The following is an 18,135-nucleotide window of genomic DNA, read 5'->3' as shown; positions in this document are numbered from 1 at the left end:
AAAGTAATGAAACAAAAATTTGATTTTGCAAGAACCTTTGCACCATTGATAAATGCAACATTTATGTTGAAAAATTCTAATATTAATGACAATAAATTAAATAATTCATAATATTTTTTTTGAAGAATTTTATTTTGCCTCTAACCATGTATGGCTGCACATTTTCAAAAATACAGACCTTAATTTATAGTGGGAGCATGAATGCAGAGTTTTTGTTGGCTACCAGGCCAACAAAGTCTTACAGGAAGAATCTCTGAGCCTCACAGGGTAACAAACCAAAAGAAGGAAATACAAATAATAAATATCTGCGGAATATCTGGAACAGTATTTCAAGATAAATGTAAAGTCAAGACTTTGTGGATGTTACATAGCCTTTATGGGTAACTAATGACACTCACACAGCTACGGAGGCTGATTTGTATTCAAACACCAATGACACTGCAGTCTGTGGAAGAGAGCGGGAGACAGAAAGAGAGGGAGAGAGAGAGAGAGAGAGAGAGAGAGAGAGAGAGAGAGAGAGAGAGAGAGAGAGAGACAGAGAGAGAGAAATCGAAATTTATTAAAAAAAAACGCCCATGATTACCTGCAAAGATACCAAGATAAATTAAAGTTTAGGACCACCACACAACCAAAACTGGCTAAATAGATACATGTCAACAACACATTCCCTGTTTTTTTCAAGCATGAATTGGGAATCATTTTCATCACAGTTTTCATAAAGCATAAAAATTGCTTTATATTTTGCAAAGTGGAAGGTGTATGCCAAAATATTCAAGTCATTTGAATTGGCACCTTTATAAGGACGTATAAGGCACCATGATTTTTTCATTAAAACATCCTTTAACAAGGCCTCCTGGCTCAATCCACTCACACAAGAAAAGATTTTTGATGGTAGGAGAATCAGCCTTCTTAGCAGTTTGAATTCAAAAGCGTTTAGAATTTAAGGAATGTGGGCTGTGCTATAAATAAAGCAACTCAAGTTTGAAAAATGACAGGGACTTTTGATTTGAGAGATGAAAAAGTCTTAGGTAGTCACAGAATTTAAAACAGGTTAACCAGCTTGTGGATAAAGGGGTTGATGTTCCAATGAACAAATTCTGATGTTTAGGTTTGTATATCCAATAAGCCCATTTTTCTTCTTCTTCTGCTTTAGCTTTTCCCTTCAGGGGTCGCCACAGCGAATCAACCGTCACCATCTAACCCTATTCTCTGTATCCTCCTCTCTCAAACCAACTACCTTCATATCATCTCTTATTACAATTATTTTATTATAATCTTCTCTTTAGTCTTCCTCAAGACCTCCTGCCTGGCAGCTCCAATTCCATCATCCGTCTACCAATATATTCACTATCCCTCCTCTGCACATGACCAAACCATCTCAGTCTGGCTTCTCTGCCCTTCTCTCCAAAACATCTAACATGTGCTGTTCCTCTGATAGACTCATTCCTGATCCAATCCATCCAAAGAGAACCTTAGCATCTTCATCTTAGCGACCTCTAGCTCTGCCTCCTGTCTTTTCGTCATTGTAACTGTTCCTAGTCCATACAGCTTCGCTGGTCTCACCACTATCTTGTACACCTTTCCTTTCATTCTGGCTGATAGTCTTCTATCCCATAGTACCCCTGACACTTTTCCCCACCCATTCCAACCTACTTGAACCCGTCTCTTCACCTCTTTTCTACGCTCTCCACTGCTCTGGACTGTTGACCCCAAGTATACGCCAACTTCTTAATCTCCATTCCCTGTAGCCTCTCCGTTCCACCCAGGTTCCTCTACTTAACTATTTATTTGTTATTATTACTTATTTCATTTTGAGACACCAGCATTACACTGCAGCAATAATACAGCTGTTTCTTGTTTTAGGGAGAGAATGAACATCTAAATTTGCAAGTAACTTTTTCATGTACATTTCGGTGGAGTATAGTAAATGGAGGTAGTCCTACCCCGCCCCCTCTCATTTTGCTCCAGGTTTGCATATCTTGCATGGAAGACTGATGGAAGGGTACCTGCTGTGGACATAAGTTATGCTAATGAGGAACACAAGAGACCTCTCCTGTGTTTAAATAGCAAATTTGTTCTGTTGGTGAGTGGGGTGTACATGTTGTATGGATATGGTAAATCTGTAAGTTATTATTGATGGCTGTATAAGACATTACAGTTGATACCAATGTGAGGATGTGAACACTGTGTTCCCATTCCAACAAAAAAAATAACAGATTTGGTGTGGTGAGATGGGGGTAAAGGCGAGAGAGAACTATTAGACACAAATAAGGTCAAATTCACATTACCATGGTAACTTACCAGAAGAGACCAGCTGGCCCATCTGTTTCTTAGCTGACTTTAGGATGGTCCTGCCACACATTAACCCTCATTGTAAAGTAAGATCAGATCTGTGTGTTAATTCAAGCGAACATGTGTGGTCACCATACACGCTTGCACTACATTCTAGAAGTGCAGACTACAATAGAAAATATCATAACTCACTCCATCAAAATACATTTTACAGTGACAAATGTCTCCTTTGAGGGTTGTACCTGAGGAGATTTTAACACATAACACAGAATTGTGCACCAGGATTTTACAAGAACATAAATAAATAAATAAATAAATACATACATACATACATACATACATACATACATGCATACATACATACATACATACATACATACATACATACATACATACATACATAAATAAATAAATAAATAAATACATATTACAAAAAATAGAAAATCAATGTATAGGTCCATCATAGACATTGATTTAGTACATTTGTAATGACCAAAATATGGCTGCATGGATTTTTGTTTTTGTTGCTCCAATACTCACAACTTTCAGGTGTTTTTTTTACCTACTTATGTCGATTGTCATTTGATTGGCAGATGCAAATCTAAGAGTCAAATCAACTGTCACCAATTTATTAAAGTATACATTTTAACCCCAGATTACAAATCATGTGTTGTTTGTTTATCTTGGAGACTCTAACAACATAACGCACTTGAGACACAGTCCTGGTTGCTCCGGTTCTTGGCTGAGGCGGTAAAAGGACCCAAAGCATTTTCCCAAGAAGCCCCATGAGAAATTTAAGAGCCAAATCCAAAGGCTATAATTACCTTTGATCAGCGGAACTTCATTTAAAAAAAATTAAGCTTGTCTTGACTAGCTGCTGCTATAAATGATAGATGATATTATTAGGCAATGAAAATGTTTGGGCAGGGTATACTATCATCATATTGTTTCAACAACAAAACCAAAAAAAATGGCACAAGACAAATGTACAAAGACAACAAAATCACATGTTGTAGACATCATAACACCCACCCGGAACTTACAGGAACAGCCAAAGCTGTCCACTTTATTTTAAAGCTGAAGCCCTAGATTTCCTGCAATGTCCATAGTCCTTCTCCTTACTTAAAGAAAATCCCCTGATTGACAATTCTGTTTGCAAAGTTTGTGACTACCCTTTCTACTGTGTAACTGTGAAGGAGACCATCTGCTGTAAAAACTTTAAGTTGCTTGTGGTGAGTTGAAAGAGTTCTCACACACCATTGTTCTGTGATTTGACATCCAGCCACAAGCCCTCCTTGACAATACCTGACATCATCCATACAATAGTTGTGAGGATACAAACACAACACATGTATGCCTTTTTTGCCATAGTGGGTGATTTAAAGCATGTTACATTTGATTCCACCCTCACAAACTTTCACCAATTTGTAGACAACGCAGCAAGAAAAACGTGAGGAATGTGTACAGCGCCACCCCCCTTCTTCTACTGGGTAACTCCAATCACAACCTCACATACCTGCATCGTACAAGCCAAGAGCACAAAAACTTCCAGTCACCACACACACCTTCAGAGAATGGACACCAGAGACAGAGGAGGTGCTGAGGGATTGCTGCCAGCCCTCTGAATGGAGCATATTACAGGACAGTGGGACAGTGACAATTTGGAGGAGGTCACAGCATGCATTACTGACTACCTCAACTTCTGTATGGACATTGTAGTACCCACTACGACTGAGCGCTGCTATCCTAATAACAAACCTTGGCTGACCAGTGATATCAAAAAAGAGGATGATATCCTGTATCTTCTACACAGGGTGCACTCTTTCTTGGACAAAGGAGCCAGTGCTGTGAGAATCATGTTTTTTTGATTTCTCCAGTGCTTTCAATGCTATTCGATGCTATTGAAAGACAAACTGCTGCAGATGATAGTTGAGACTGGCCTGGTGACCTGGATCATGGACTACCTCACTGAATGGACCCAGTTTGTCAGACTGGGGGACCTTACATTGGAGGCTGTGGTCAGCAGCACAGGTGCGCCACAGGGAACTGTATTCTCCCCAGTAAACGCCCCAGTTTACCTTGTACACCACCGATTTCAGCTACAACTATGAGACTTGCCACATGCAGACTCTCTAATGACACTGTTGTGGGGTGTATCATGAATGGACAGGAGGGGAGTAGAGGTGCCTTGTGGAGGACTTTGTTGGGTGGTGCCAGGCCAAACAGCTGCAGCTAAACACCCCCAAAACCAAGGAAATGGTGGTGGACTTCAGGAGAATTTGGAGACAGTCTGCACTTACAAGTACCTGGGTGTACACTTTGCCAATAAGCTGGACTGGTCTGCTAATTCAGATGCACTATACAAGAAAGGGCAGAACAGCTTCTACTTCCTCAGGAGGCTGAGGTCCTTCAATGTCTGCAACAAACTCCTCTATGCTGTGGTATGCTGGGGTGGTAGCACGAGGAAGAGAGACACTAAACATCTGGACAGACTGGTGAGGAAGGCAGGGTCTGTGGTGGGCATGGAGCTTGAGACTCTCACTACAACAGCTCAGGACCCTGAGCAGGCTTATTTATATACTGGACAACGACCGCCACCCCCTGCACACCATCTTCACTAAACAGAGGAAATTGTTAAGCTACAGACTCCGGTCCATCTCCTGCAGGACGGACAGGCTGCAGAGATCCTTTGTCCACAGGGCCATATAGTTGTTCAATGACAAACAGAAGGAGTTGAGCATAATGGACTGGGCTGCATGAGCCCCTCCTCCCCAGCTTGGATGAATGCAAGGCACCTTATCAGGACACTTTTCCTACCTCATTGGATTATTAGGTTTATATGTATTTTTTTCCTGCTAAGTGAGCAGCTATATGTTTGCAGATGTGTGCAATAAGTTTGATATGTGCATTATGTATTATGTGTATGCTGCAAGACACCTTCATTTCTTTTCGGGATCAATAAAGTATCTCTTCTCTACTACTCTCTTTAGTATCTCTTTAATTTTTTATACTAGGTCCTAGACTTAATATACAGCCCCACCTTTCACTTCAGTGAATACATATTTAATAGTAAAGGTCTTGTTAAATGCTCTACATTCTGAAGTAACCAGTTATCCATCTCATGCTGTATCAGAATTGCATCAGGTCCCTCTTGCTGTGAGGCAGAAATGCTAACCATTGTGCCACCTCAACCTGTTTTAAGAGGCTCATATTTTGGGAATTCTTGCTAGCTCAAATCTCAGAACAGGATGAATATGCCACAGAGTCAAATAATATCCAATAATATCCATGGTATGAACAAAAATCATTTTGTTCAAAACGAAAGCAATATGGTTTCACAGCTCATATGAGGTGTATATATTTCCTTTGTTTACTATGTTCGCAATGCTCAAGTAAACATTTTATATTGGCCTAAGATGGGCCAGTAAGTAATAGACAATGGGCCAGATTTGGTCCACGTACTTGGAAATGCCAAGATCTTATCATTTGAGTCAAGTCTCTCAAATATTTCTGTGAACCACAGATGATAAACTGATCAATCCAGAAATTTGATCATAGCAATCCAATCACCACATCCATTTAATATAAAAGCTGGCATGACAAAAATAACATCCATCAACTCTCCCCGTATTTAAGCCTTTTCAACTTTTGTTATTCTGGCCTTTTATGTTGAGCGTGTCTATGAAAAAAAAGAACAACTATTTATTATATTGTAAAATACGGGCGGCACGGCGGCACAGTGGTTAGCACTTCAGCCTCACAGCACAAAGGACCCTGGTTCTCAACAGCTGGGATAGGCTACAGCATCCCCCGTGGCCCTAAATGCAGGATAAGCAGCAGAAGATGGATGGATGGATGGATGGATATTGTAAAATATTTGGAATGTTGTGGTAAAATTAAATGCCTCCATATTGTTAAGTAGAGTGTTTTAATTTGGGTATTACAATCTTTTGAGGACTGTGTACAAAGCAAACTCTGTGAGGACATAGTTTTTGCAATGGCTGAGTGAAGGCTACAAGTGAAAGAGCCTCAATCATTACACACTGCAAAAAAAACAAACAAACAATGTCTGAACATGGCATTCGAAGCCAGCATTGATAACCAATCCAACAAAAGAAAATAACATTTTTTGCTGGCATAAGTTAGTTGTGGAACAGTACCGGCATTTCAATGCACTATCTTGAAGTTGAAGCCTCTGAAGAAGCCTTTCAGATTACTGATGAAACATAACCAATTGCCATAATAAGATTTGACGACGATTGATGATTGATGAATAAGAAACCTTGAAAGATGCCTTATTTTGTTGCATCATTAGAAAGTACAGTCTATTTGCATATTGAGCAAATAATTGACAAACTCAGTTAGAAACAGTGCCCAGTTGAAATGTGCTGTGATCTTCAAAATATAGTATAACTGTTTTGGATGCAAATTCTATGTTGTGATATTTTAAACATTTTCAATACATTTGAAAATTGATTTTTTTTCTTTTTTTTTTTCTGCCAGGCCCCCACTGGAGCAGTGACCTACATTCAAACATACAACTTCTCCAACCTATGTCATTCTCCTGAAGATCTAACCTTTACATATGAAATACTTATCCCATTGGGTATAATTTCCAGCAAGGGCTTCTAGGCACATATTTGCATGGCTTTTTGTAGTCTGTGTCTTGATCACTGATCAGCATTCCAGACTGATAAAAATGGTTCTTTGTCATGTTAGTTGCTTTTTTTTTTCCTTTTGGACTCAGTTTTATGGTATTTCATTAGATGGATAGTCATTTTCTATGATATCAGGGTGTAATCATAACAATAATGATAATAATAATTCTTGACTGATGGTGAAAAACACACTGTTTTTAACCCAAAAAATAAAAGTTATCATAACAATGTAAGAAATGGAAAATATAAGCAGCAATATTCAGGTTGATCTTTATACATCATGCAATTGCCTTGGAAACCAATTATAGTGCACAACAAACAGAATTCAGATCCTGAACCAAAATGATTTGAGGCAACAAATTTGGGATTCATAACACATTGTGGTATCTGATCCAGGATATGTCTTGAAAGAAATGACAAAGGGGACCAAATCAAGTGATACCTTCATTAGAGACAATGGAATACTTTGTAATTCACCTACCATTCTTTAATAAAACAAAACAAAAATTGCCCCTCCTTTGGCCTCTGCTATGGACTAAGCCCTTTGAAAAGACGATAAAAGGGCAACAACCTTGGTGACACTATCATTGCAACCCTCATCAAAGAAATCCTTTGTGTCAGAGAAGAAAAGATGAATGCTATGGTAAACTTCATTCAGCTTTAAAAGCCTCCAAACAACAGCAGAGCCAGATTCTGTAAGGGTAGAAATTTTATGAGCATCCCTGTTGGAAAAACAATCCATGTGAGATGGAGTATATCACTTGGACCCTCCCCACTATATTCTCCTTTATCAACCTCTGGAAAGAGGTAAAATCTAGGGAAAAAATAAATGGCAGGGAGGGCCTTCTGGAATCATTAGGCTACTTAAGTCTTAATGCTATTATAATTTCAACCACTGTCATTAATAACTCAACTCTTGACATCACCTTGGTGACTGCTATTTGACCTCAGTCATCTGAGTGTGAAACAGCAGGTCCATGACGATAGTCATTTAAGATGTATCCCCTCTCCCCTGATATCAATCAAGATTGGTAATGATGGGTCTGTTAAACAGGGATTCAAGAGTCCATCTTAGATTTGATGTAAGTTTTGATCTCATATTATCTCAGACTGCAATATATCACGCCTGTAATTCATTGCTGGACAAGATAAACCACTTCTGTTTAGAATATCTTTGGGCTTCTGTGAATTTGACTGAAAAATCACTCTGGTTCCCAAATTTGACAGCAGTCTTCCAAACAATAATGAATAAAATGTTTAACATTCTCAGCTGAGATTTTAAGTGAATTAAATAGTGTGAAGTGTCACCAGGTCAGATTTCCATTTGTGCGAAGTGGATAGAAATGACCGTTGTGTTCAATTTTTCGATGAACATGTACTGATGTAAAAAGAAAAAGAAAAGACCGAAGTTGTCTAACAGTATGGTAATTCCAAATTTATCACAGACCAAACGCCATCAACAAGTTAGCATCCCATATTTCTTCATTATAGGTGTAAGAAGGAAAAGAAGTAACATCAGTCATCCAGGTCAAAATAGCTTTGGCATTGAAACAAACATATGGGAAAAATGAATTGATAAATCTATTTATAAACCATCTATAAACCTGTTTAAGATTTCATACACCTCACCCCTTGTCTTTGTTAACCTCATTGCAAAACAGAAAGGTTCACTTTGTTCAGACAGACAAAGTAAGGATAGCAACAACTCATGCCTTTACTTATACACTTTTTTTATTGAACCATCTGCCATGGCCATCAGTCATAACCATTTTCTGTGCGGGGGATCAAAGTATTCCACTGAGATTTACAGAAAAATTGCCTTTGTATTGATTATATTTTGTCATACTCTCAAAAATGAACATTAATACAAGAAACGTTTACAGCTTTTGAAACACACCATTAGATTGGAAACTATTTAGCTTCAATTTAAAAAAATCACCCATGCTTTTGTTATGTTGTACACTGACTTAAGATGTGGCAAACCACACAATATATATCTCTTTCTGCAGAGATCGTAACAGGTATTTTCCCTTCTGGGCTATCAGTATAGTTTGGACTCAACACACTTCTCAAAACAATGAGACAAACATTTTCAGTTAGATTAACATTTTGCTCTGAATAACGGGGAATAACAATTTCTTGATTCACACAGACAAGATTCCTTAAAAATGAATTACCTTTTAACAATGATCCCAAGACAACTGACCCTAACTCATGTCAAATATCTGGACTCAATAATCAATAGTAATTAACTAGAAAAAAAAGCAAATGACAAAAATAGGCAACTCTGCATAAAGAATAGAAGCAAGGAAGAACAAAAAACTCATTATTTTTATCAGTAAATCACATCATCTGTGAACCAAATTTGAAATACAATGTAATAAATCTGACACAGTAGGGATTTTTTTTTGCATGGTAGAAATTTCAACAATCAAATTACCTTTGCAGCTACAACTTCCATAATTTTGAGGGAAAAAAACACAATGGCAAAACACAATGGCACAAGAAGAATAGTGCACCTATACAACATCGTCAGGAATTATATTTTATATTGCTTCACTTCATTCTACTACATCAATTTGTTTTGTTTTATTATTTTAAATACAAATACTTGAAATCACAAAGAATGCAATCATGTGATTCTCTCATTGAGAAAGAGAGAGGGAGTCCAAATGACTAGATAGACATATACCAATCCGATTTCATCAGCTCTAAGTCATTTTAAGTAAAACATTTGCAAAAATTCATATTTTTATGTTATATTTTTGTACATTTATTTGTCTATTTGTTTCTAATTTGCCTTTTTTCACAGTCACAGTTTCTAAAATAGGGTACTAGCTTTAGAAGACAGAGTTAAGAGACAATCTAAAAATATGGCTGAAATACAGAGTGCGCAGCTGAGGAAGAATGTGAAAATTAATGGATGACAATGTATGTATGGAAGAGAGCTTGGTAGAGCGCAGTTACATATATTTGTCTATTTGTTATGGATTTTGGCCTCTCATAGCTATCTATGGGCAAGGTAATGGTATGAAAAATACATGTTTCCACTGTAGAGTTGGTGGTAGAAACTTGTATTTTATTACCTTATTTGTATAATAACCGACTGATTCTTCATACATATATACATTCAGTTTCTGGTAGTGAAAATGTTATATATTGAGCCAGCTAAGACCAATTAGTATGGCTTTTAGTCTTGTGTATGCTAGACTATTTCAATAAAACACTTTTTGCAATGTCTTAATGAAATATTATGGCATGAAAACCATCGCTTTTGTCAGGAATTAAAAGTTGTTTTCATCCCACAGTCTCTAACAAAATACTGCATAAACCTTTTAGCAATATTTTGCCAAAGTGTCCGAACGGGAACAAATGTTTTGGGATTTCAGTGATTAATTTTGGGGGATTTCTGTGATGCACTTTCCAAATGTAATGGTTTACATGCTTATAAATGAAGCTGAATCAATAATTGTAATGTCTGAGTTGTTGGAGGCTTTAGAGTAACTCTTGTGTAAACACTATGTCACTGTGGGTGGATCAACATGATCAAGGTGAAAGTTACATAGAGATAATCACCGCTTTGCTTGAAATATCATTGTATGAGTGAGGCTTGTTTCTATTTACCGCATGACATTTTTCATTTGTGTGTTTAAGGTAATGTTAAGGTATAAAGGGTAAAGTGAAACACAAACAGGTCATAAAAATAACGTTAGGGGGTTTATTCAGAGGAGTACATTAAATCAAAAAAGGAAACAGGCAAGTGAAAAATTGCATTGTGAGTATAGTGAATGAATATTTACATGAATATCATATAAAAATAAACAGGCAGTGGGAAAAAATAATAATAATAATAATAACAACAAGCTTATCCACGATAAGGGATGGCCGGGCTGAAGGAAGATAAGGGATTGCTTGGAGCAACAGATAAATGTTCTTCCAAATGGATGGTTGATAATGGCTGGAAAGGTGGAAAGATGAATTGATAAAGTTTTTTTAAATAAAATATATAGAGTTGCCAGTGAAAATGAATGAAAAAAGTAATATTCGCACATTACTAATTTGCAAAAAAGATAAGTGGAAGTGAAGTGGACATTGAACATCCAATGGAAACAGCAGAAGTGATTACAGTGTTAAAAACATTTTAAGTCAAGATATACTACAAATACTACTCTGGTTCTACTACTACCACTAATAACAACAACAACAACAACAACAATTATAATAACAATAATAATAATAATAATAATAATAATAATAATAATAATAATAATAATAATAATAATAATAATAATATAATTATAGTAACAAAAATAATAATAAAAGCAATATCAGCTGACCATTCTTCACCAGCATGATTGTGGTTAATCCCCCTTCTCTACTGCCACAACCTTGATGGCTAAAATGACCAGAGATGCCTCCATTTTAGTTTTTCTCATTCATCTCCACATTTCACTTTTCTGCTATCAAAGGTTGTTTTCTTTACAGCTCTGTAACAACTGACGAGCCATCATAGGACTACATCAAAAGCCAGATTCCCCTTCCTGCAGTCCACCCTTGACCATCAGCAGGGCTATTTTATTGAATATAGCATCATCTATTCTATTATATTCTCCTTCTTCTTCTATTCTAATTGTGTTGGCTATCCAGGTTGTGCCCATGATGTGTGTGATCTTCGAAACAAAACAATGCTCGTAAGATTTTTGGCAGCTATGCTTAACAGAGCGAAATTATAAAATAAAGGATACCCCTGCCTACCTATTCTTGTACTTTTGATGCCTTTCCATTAGCCTGAATAGATTTCTCTTAAGGCCAAAAACTACAATGGGCACAATTAGCCATAACGCATCGTGGATATTGGACAAGATTAAAAACCTACTGGCGCTTTATCTTTTTAAAGGCCTTTTTAAGGGCCTTAGGGGTACCGAGTCCTGAGGGTCAACTGTGCTTTTACCATGTCGTAATCCCAAGACATCAACAGCTGGTTTTACTGTACAGTGACGTCAGTGAGCCTGTTGATGAAGTGATACATCTGCATTTTGTTATCAGAAACTCAGCTGCAATTTCAGCTTATTGTTCCTACATTGTATGATTTTAACTTACTGTAGATACTGTAAATCTTGTGAATAAAATGTTTTCCAAGTCATAAAGAGTTCCATTAAAGTAAAGTGGCGCACAGTTTATAATATATTTAAGGTACCCTATATTAACATGTGTATGTTGGAAGTGTGTGTGTATGTTCATATCCAAGTTAGAAATTAAAGGCCAAAATGCTGGCTTCAACACTTCTGAAACATAAGCAAAAAACAGAAAAATTGGGACATTTAAAATTCAGGTGGTTCTGCAGAACCCAACGCTCCTTCATGAATAAATAGAATGTATGTAGTAAATATAATGTACCGGTAAGTTAACAGTCTATCAGCATATATGAAAAATGCCAAATTATATTCTTTCAAGTATGGGAGCATTATTCATAATCTTGAGTTACTAACCATTCTAATAGCAGAGTTTCAAATATTACGCTATTAAAAAGTACCACAGAAAGAGCATATTTACCAAAGAGTGAAGTCTTTAGTTACGGGGGATTGCCTTATATACACATTTTCCAAATGTCGTGCACAAAAATGTCATTTTCATTGCCCCCCTTTCTCAAATTAGGAAATCCTTTCAAGATTTTTAATATATTCTGTGGTTTTAACCTCTATATAAGCTGTGTGTGGCTGTGGAGCTAAAACTCAAATCTGCCGTATCAGCAGCTGATACGTTTTCTCCGTCGCAGTGTCATTGAAAGACATTGCACAAATCCCTGATCATCTTGGAGAACTCTGGGTGAGAACATCAACTGCATGCCAGCCTATAAATAATCATGGGAAGCCATGATGCCCATTAATAGAGAGATGGAATGGGCCTTGTTAGTAATAAGGCAGAAAGCTATGAAGACTGAATGGCCTAATTTTAGGACGAAGCCTTTAGGTTGGGATCCACTGCCTCAACTTATTTGCTTAAAGTCCATCCAATATCCTAATATAAATCAAAATACACCTGGTCTAGAACAGTGCTCCATCAATATCAGCTAACACCCACATGTATGTGGTTTTGGTATTTTGTTTTTAAAGTTTCTTTTAATAGACAGTTGATTCCTTTCAATTGGCATAATGGCAGAACTTGTTTTGTGTACTCAAACCCATGTATTTTCATTGTTTTTCACAATTTGTATTTGTAATTGACGGGGGCTCTTTGTGAGAGGATAAGATAAATAAACATAATTTATCCTTTATTTATCGCAATGGGGAATTTCATTCCCTGCAATTAACCCATTATGGATGAACCATGAGCAGAAGGCTGCCACCGTCGACTAGTTAGGGGTTCAGTGTCTTGCTCAATAACACTCATACACAAGGAGGAGCCAGGAATTGAACCAGAAATGCTTGATACCAAAGACCATCGCGCGACCTCTTGCACCATGCCGCCCAAAGATAAATCAAAAGAACATTTTTGGCCACAAACAACAGTCACCTTAAGCCCTTGAATCATTTTTTCGGTCAGTTACTTTTTTAGTAACTGGACTTCTTCAGTCCCTCAAATGAAAAATTTATAGTTGCAGTATATAAACTACTTGACCAGACTAGTAACAGACTTGCTCTTTACAGGGCTTGGTTTGTCATTTTGTGTTACATCACAAAAAAATTGAAACAGTAAACGGGACATCCCTTGGTGAGAGGACACCATCCATAACAAGGAGGGTACAATATTTGTGTGGTTAAATATCAGTCAGATTATCATGTACAATAACCCCAATTTTTTTTTTTTTGTTTGTGTTTTTTTTTGAGCTTACATGCACTGCCATTTAAGGTTTATTTTAGAGTTGTTTTCTGTGTTTCCTCTTTTTTTTTTCTTTCTTACATTTTCAAGTCATTGCTGTCTTTACTGTGGTTTGAGCAAAATTTGTCAAACCAAGAACTTCCACAGAATTCCTTGTGGCATGTGAATTAAAAACCACCATCATTCACAATTGTGAACACCATTTAGAAAGCATCTTAAAATCCTGAAGATCCATGGAAGGTAAGTTTTGCCAGTGAAGGAACCTTTTTTTTTTCCAAAATAGGAGCAACATACTCTTCTGGGATGAAGGACAACAATTTAACAATGAAATTGCAATTAACTTTAATATACATATATATATACATATACAGAAATACACACACACACACATACACACACACACACACACACACGCACATATATTTACATTTATCTATATATTTTTTTTTCCTTTTTTCAGCCAGGAGTTCTTTCAATTACAATTAAATTAATGAAATATCAAATATCACTTTAATGCATTGCAGCCAGTATGTACGGTGCTTACCTACAATCTTACTGTTGTGAAAATTAACTTAATATGTCCTTAAGCTCCAGTGCCCTTCATCAATCATAGCAATCCATCTGTAGATCCTTGTAGGCGTTATGGGAGCAGTGTGAAAAATATATCTAGGACATACTATGTAACCTGAACATTCTCATGAATGAAATCTATTTTCTTGGGTATAATAGATCACATAATGCTGTTGTGCATCCGTTTGTCTCTCATTGTCATTTTCAGGGTCTTATTCATTCATGTATACACACACAAAGAAACACAAATTGTAAATGCTGCTGCCTAGACCAACATCACACCCCTATCAATTTTCATTAAGCTTTTGACCTTGGATGTGACAGTTAAACATGAACGATACCAGCTCCCGCAGAGCTTGTGAGCCACTTGAGACAAGCACAGTTGTTGTCTACATGCATGTGCTGGTGCATGTACCAGATAAGTATGTTTGCAGTTTTTAGGTTACTGCGACAGAATATACCGCGTGACCTTGTGTGCAGGATAATCCTTGTAGAAATGAGTGGATAGATACAAGCGAAAGAGAATATTATATATTTGTATGATGTTTTTAGATTTGGGTTCCCAAAGTCTCTTTGTGGATCTGCAGTAAATCCAATCTGACTCTCCTAAATTTAAATGTACACGTTAAAAGCAATGTTTATTTACACTAAGTATGTCAGAGAAGAAAATTAGTATTGCATCTTTTTTATAAAAGCAATGTTTCTGTTGCTGATGCTTGCAAAATTGGAAATATACATCATCAGTATGAGGGTAACATTATCCCAGTTTGTCAAATTCTGATACTTTGGTCTGCCTTCAGGATCTGATTCTAGCTGTATTCTTGACTGTGAGACACAGCAAATTCAATTTAAAACCCATTGGCTTCAACACAGGACACATGGCATCCATTTCTGCAACTCGTTTGAACATATTAATAACATGCATTTCTCTTACCCAAAGTACTATTACAGGATAAAATTGTCCCATTGGTCCCAAGGACTAGTATACAGTGCGAGCCCTTTTACCATCAAAACTGCAGTAATTCTTAGACCCCACAAGGTACTAGAAATCTTCAGAAAATTTGATGTGATAGTATCACACTGTAGCTGCATGTTCCATGGGTATAAGTCCAAGATGTTGATCTCGTAATGCCTCATATCACACAGGTGATCTAATGGAATGATATCTGGCCACATTGTTGTGCAAGAAACCGGATAGAGGTGAACTGGGCAAGATGGAGCGCTGTGGTTCTAGAGGGTTGGAGGAGGTATTGAGAGATGCTCAGGAGAACTGTGGTGTTTAAATGATGCTTATTTAGGACACTCTGACACGACCTTCACCGCACTGAAAAAACGTCACAAGGCAAGGCGGAGCAAGATTTTGTTGTGGTTTGAACCAAATACTGACCAAAATATTGAAATGGGGGTCGCAGAAATTGTGGATTCTATCCTCAGGCAATCTAAGAGGAGTGGCACTCACTGTGTTTTGTCCGCTGTGTCCAGACAGCGGACACAGCGGACAATGTCCACTATGAATAGAAATCATAGTAGTTTTGAAGTTCCTGAAATATTCAGGCTGCCTTGAAGGCTCCAAAACCATGGCAACTCAGACACTTTTTTTCTGAAACCACCACAAATACTTGGTCATTTTGATCATGTCTATATACCCATCAGTTTTTGCAGTGGCAATGTACATTAACAAGCAGCTGAACCACTGACAAAGTGGACAGTAAGTGCATTTTAGAGAAATAACAACTAATCGTAATATGTAAGTATCTAACTATATCTAATGACTGGGATGCAACTATAAAAACAAAACCACTGTATTTCTCTAATCCTAAACTTGCCTTAACTTACCACTTCAGGGGACACTACCTTGGACAAGCTCATGTATGTTTTCGGTGAGTCACAGAAAAATTATCCATCTTCCTCTTTATGCGTGGGAGGACTGTTTGTTGGTAACATTAATGCATAAAAAAATACTCTCAAATATACAATAAACATGTCTACGCTTCCCATTAGGCTTGAAATTGGATATGAAATTGCTCTGGTGGGTGGGCTTAATAATCCATTTTGTTTATTTCTTGCTATGTCCTAATCTATTTCAAAATCTCATGTCGATGTAGACTGTGTCTCAAAATATTGAATTAAAGTTGTTGTTGTTGTTGTTCTTGTTCTTCTTATTAATATTGTTAGTATTATTATTAGTATTAGTATTATTAGTCTTACTATCATTAGTATTATTAGTCCTGTCACTGTTATTGGGTAATGTCCATAGAGGAGCCTTATTTATCTTCAAAGATCAAGAGGCTCTTGCATGGATTGACACTAAAGTTAGCAGGGATATAATTCTGAGAGACAGTGATATTTTTTTTGAGAAATATTAATTGACAGACCTTTTTTTTTTTTTAAATATAGCCATTTAGCATCCCCTCTTGCGTCATATGTCACTCATACAGTAAGTTACCAGCTGCTTTTCATTATATAGAAATTATGTAACACAGTGTTTCCAGTCATTTCATTTGAAGTGAAGGTCTCTGAAATACTATTGTATCCTGTATCTCATCCTTATAACATGCATTTGTACATGATAATAACCGGAGGAGGGACTCCGTGATTGTTTCAAAGCCACTTAGCACAGCAACATGATCTTTTGAAAAAAAATACAAAAACATACCAAGATGGATATCTTTGTCCTGTGTGCCTTTGTGTTTTGATTGCCAGTATATCGTTTAGTATTGTTCAGCATATCTTGCCATTTGGCATGTTGAGATGTGGTAACAATAAATCAATGGGAATAAATCATATTGGTATCAGCCTAAAAGTGTTCCCAGTTTTAGTTGAATGATGGGAATTTAAGAACAACTTTTCATGACTGCAGCCCAGAATAGTACTTTCAGACAAATTCACAATTTTGTTGAATGACTGAGGGATGGACTCAAATGTAGTGGGAGATATGTGAAAATTCTCTCTCCCTTTAACTCTTGGCCATTTTTCGTTAATTTTTTCTCTCTCTATCTCTCGTTCACACACAGACACCCCCACACACACACATACACACACAAACACACACGCACACATAACAAATACTCCTACTCTTCCAGAAATAGGCAGCAACAGTCTCACTGAATCTCTCAGCCCACATGTTGATGTCACCTCTTCAATGTTTCAACATTCACAATCAAAGTACGCATCTCTTTCTTCTTCATTGTGCTCCCTCTGTCACACTCTGTCTTCATTTTGAAATTAGTGGGACATTTTTTGTGGAACCGTCATTCCATATAGGAGTCACAGTTAATGACGCTCCCCTGCAGTTGCAGAATTACATCTGAGCAGAAAGTTTATGATCCATAAATATAATTTCCAAAGTTTGTGAACTTCATCCAGAGGAGAACACTGGACAGAAAGACATCGGTATGACAGTGGGGTCAATGAAAATGTCAAAGCTTCCCATATTGTAACATTCACATGATCTTTATAATCCAAATTCAAAATAACTAAAGCATAGCTCAGTTCAGAAGGGAGTACTGGGGCAAATATGTAGGGTGACTCATCTTAAAAAGGAGGTAACAGTCTTTCAGCAAAGGTATCACAAATTAATATTTGTAGTTGAAAAATCATTAAAAAAATTTGTGTCAGCACCAAAATATGTTTTTCATTTAAAAATCTGTATTATTGTGATTCTGAATTATGAGATGTATTTGCAAACTTCAAAATGAAAACATTTACCAACACTACTACCGCTTAATGTCACACACTCTGTCAGACGGATTCAGTTAATCTGGAGAGAAAATTGGGCATATGCGCACACACACAC

Source organism: Fistularia commersonii, chromosome 29, assembly GCF_037954325.1.
Source record: "Fistularia commersonii isolate RoL2024-O1a breed Wild chromosome 29, RoL_Fcom_v1.0, whole genome shotgun sequence".
NCBI lineage: Eukaryota > Metazoa > Chordata > Actinopteri > Syngnathiformes > Fistulariidae > Fistularia > Fistularia commersonii.
This window is presented reverse-complemented; position numbering follows the sequence as displayed.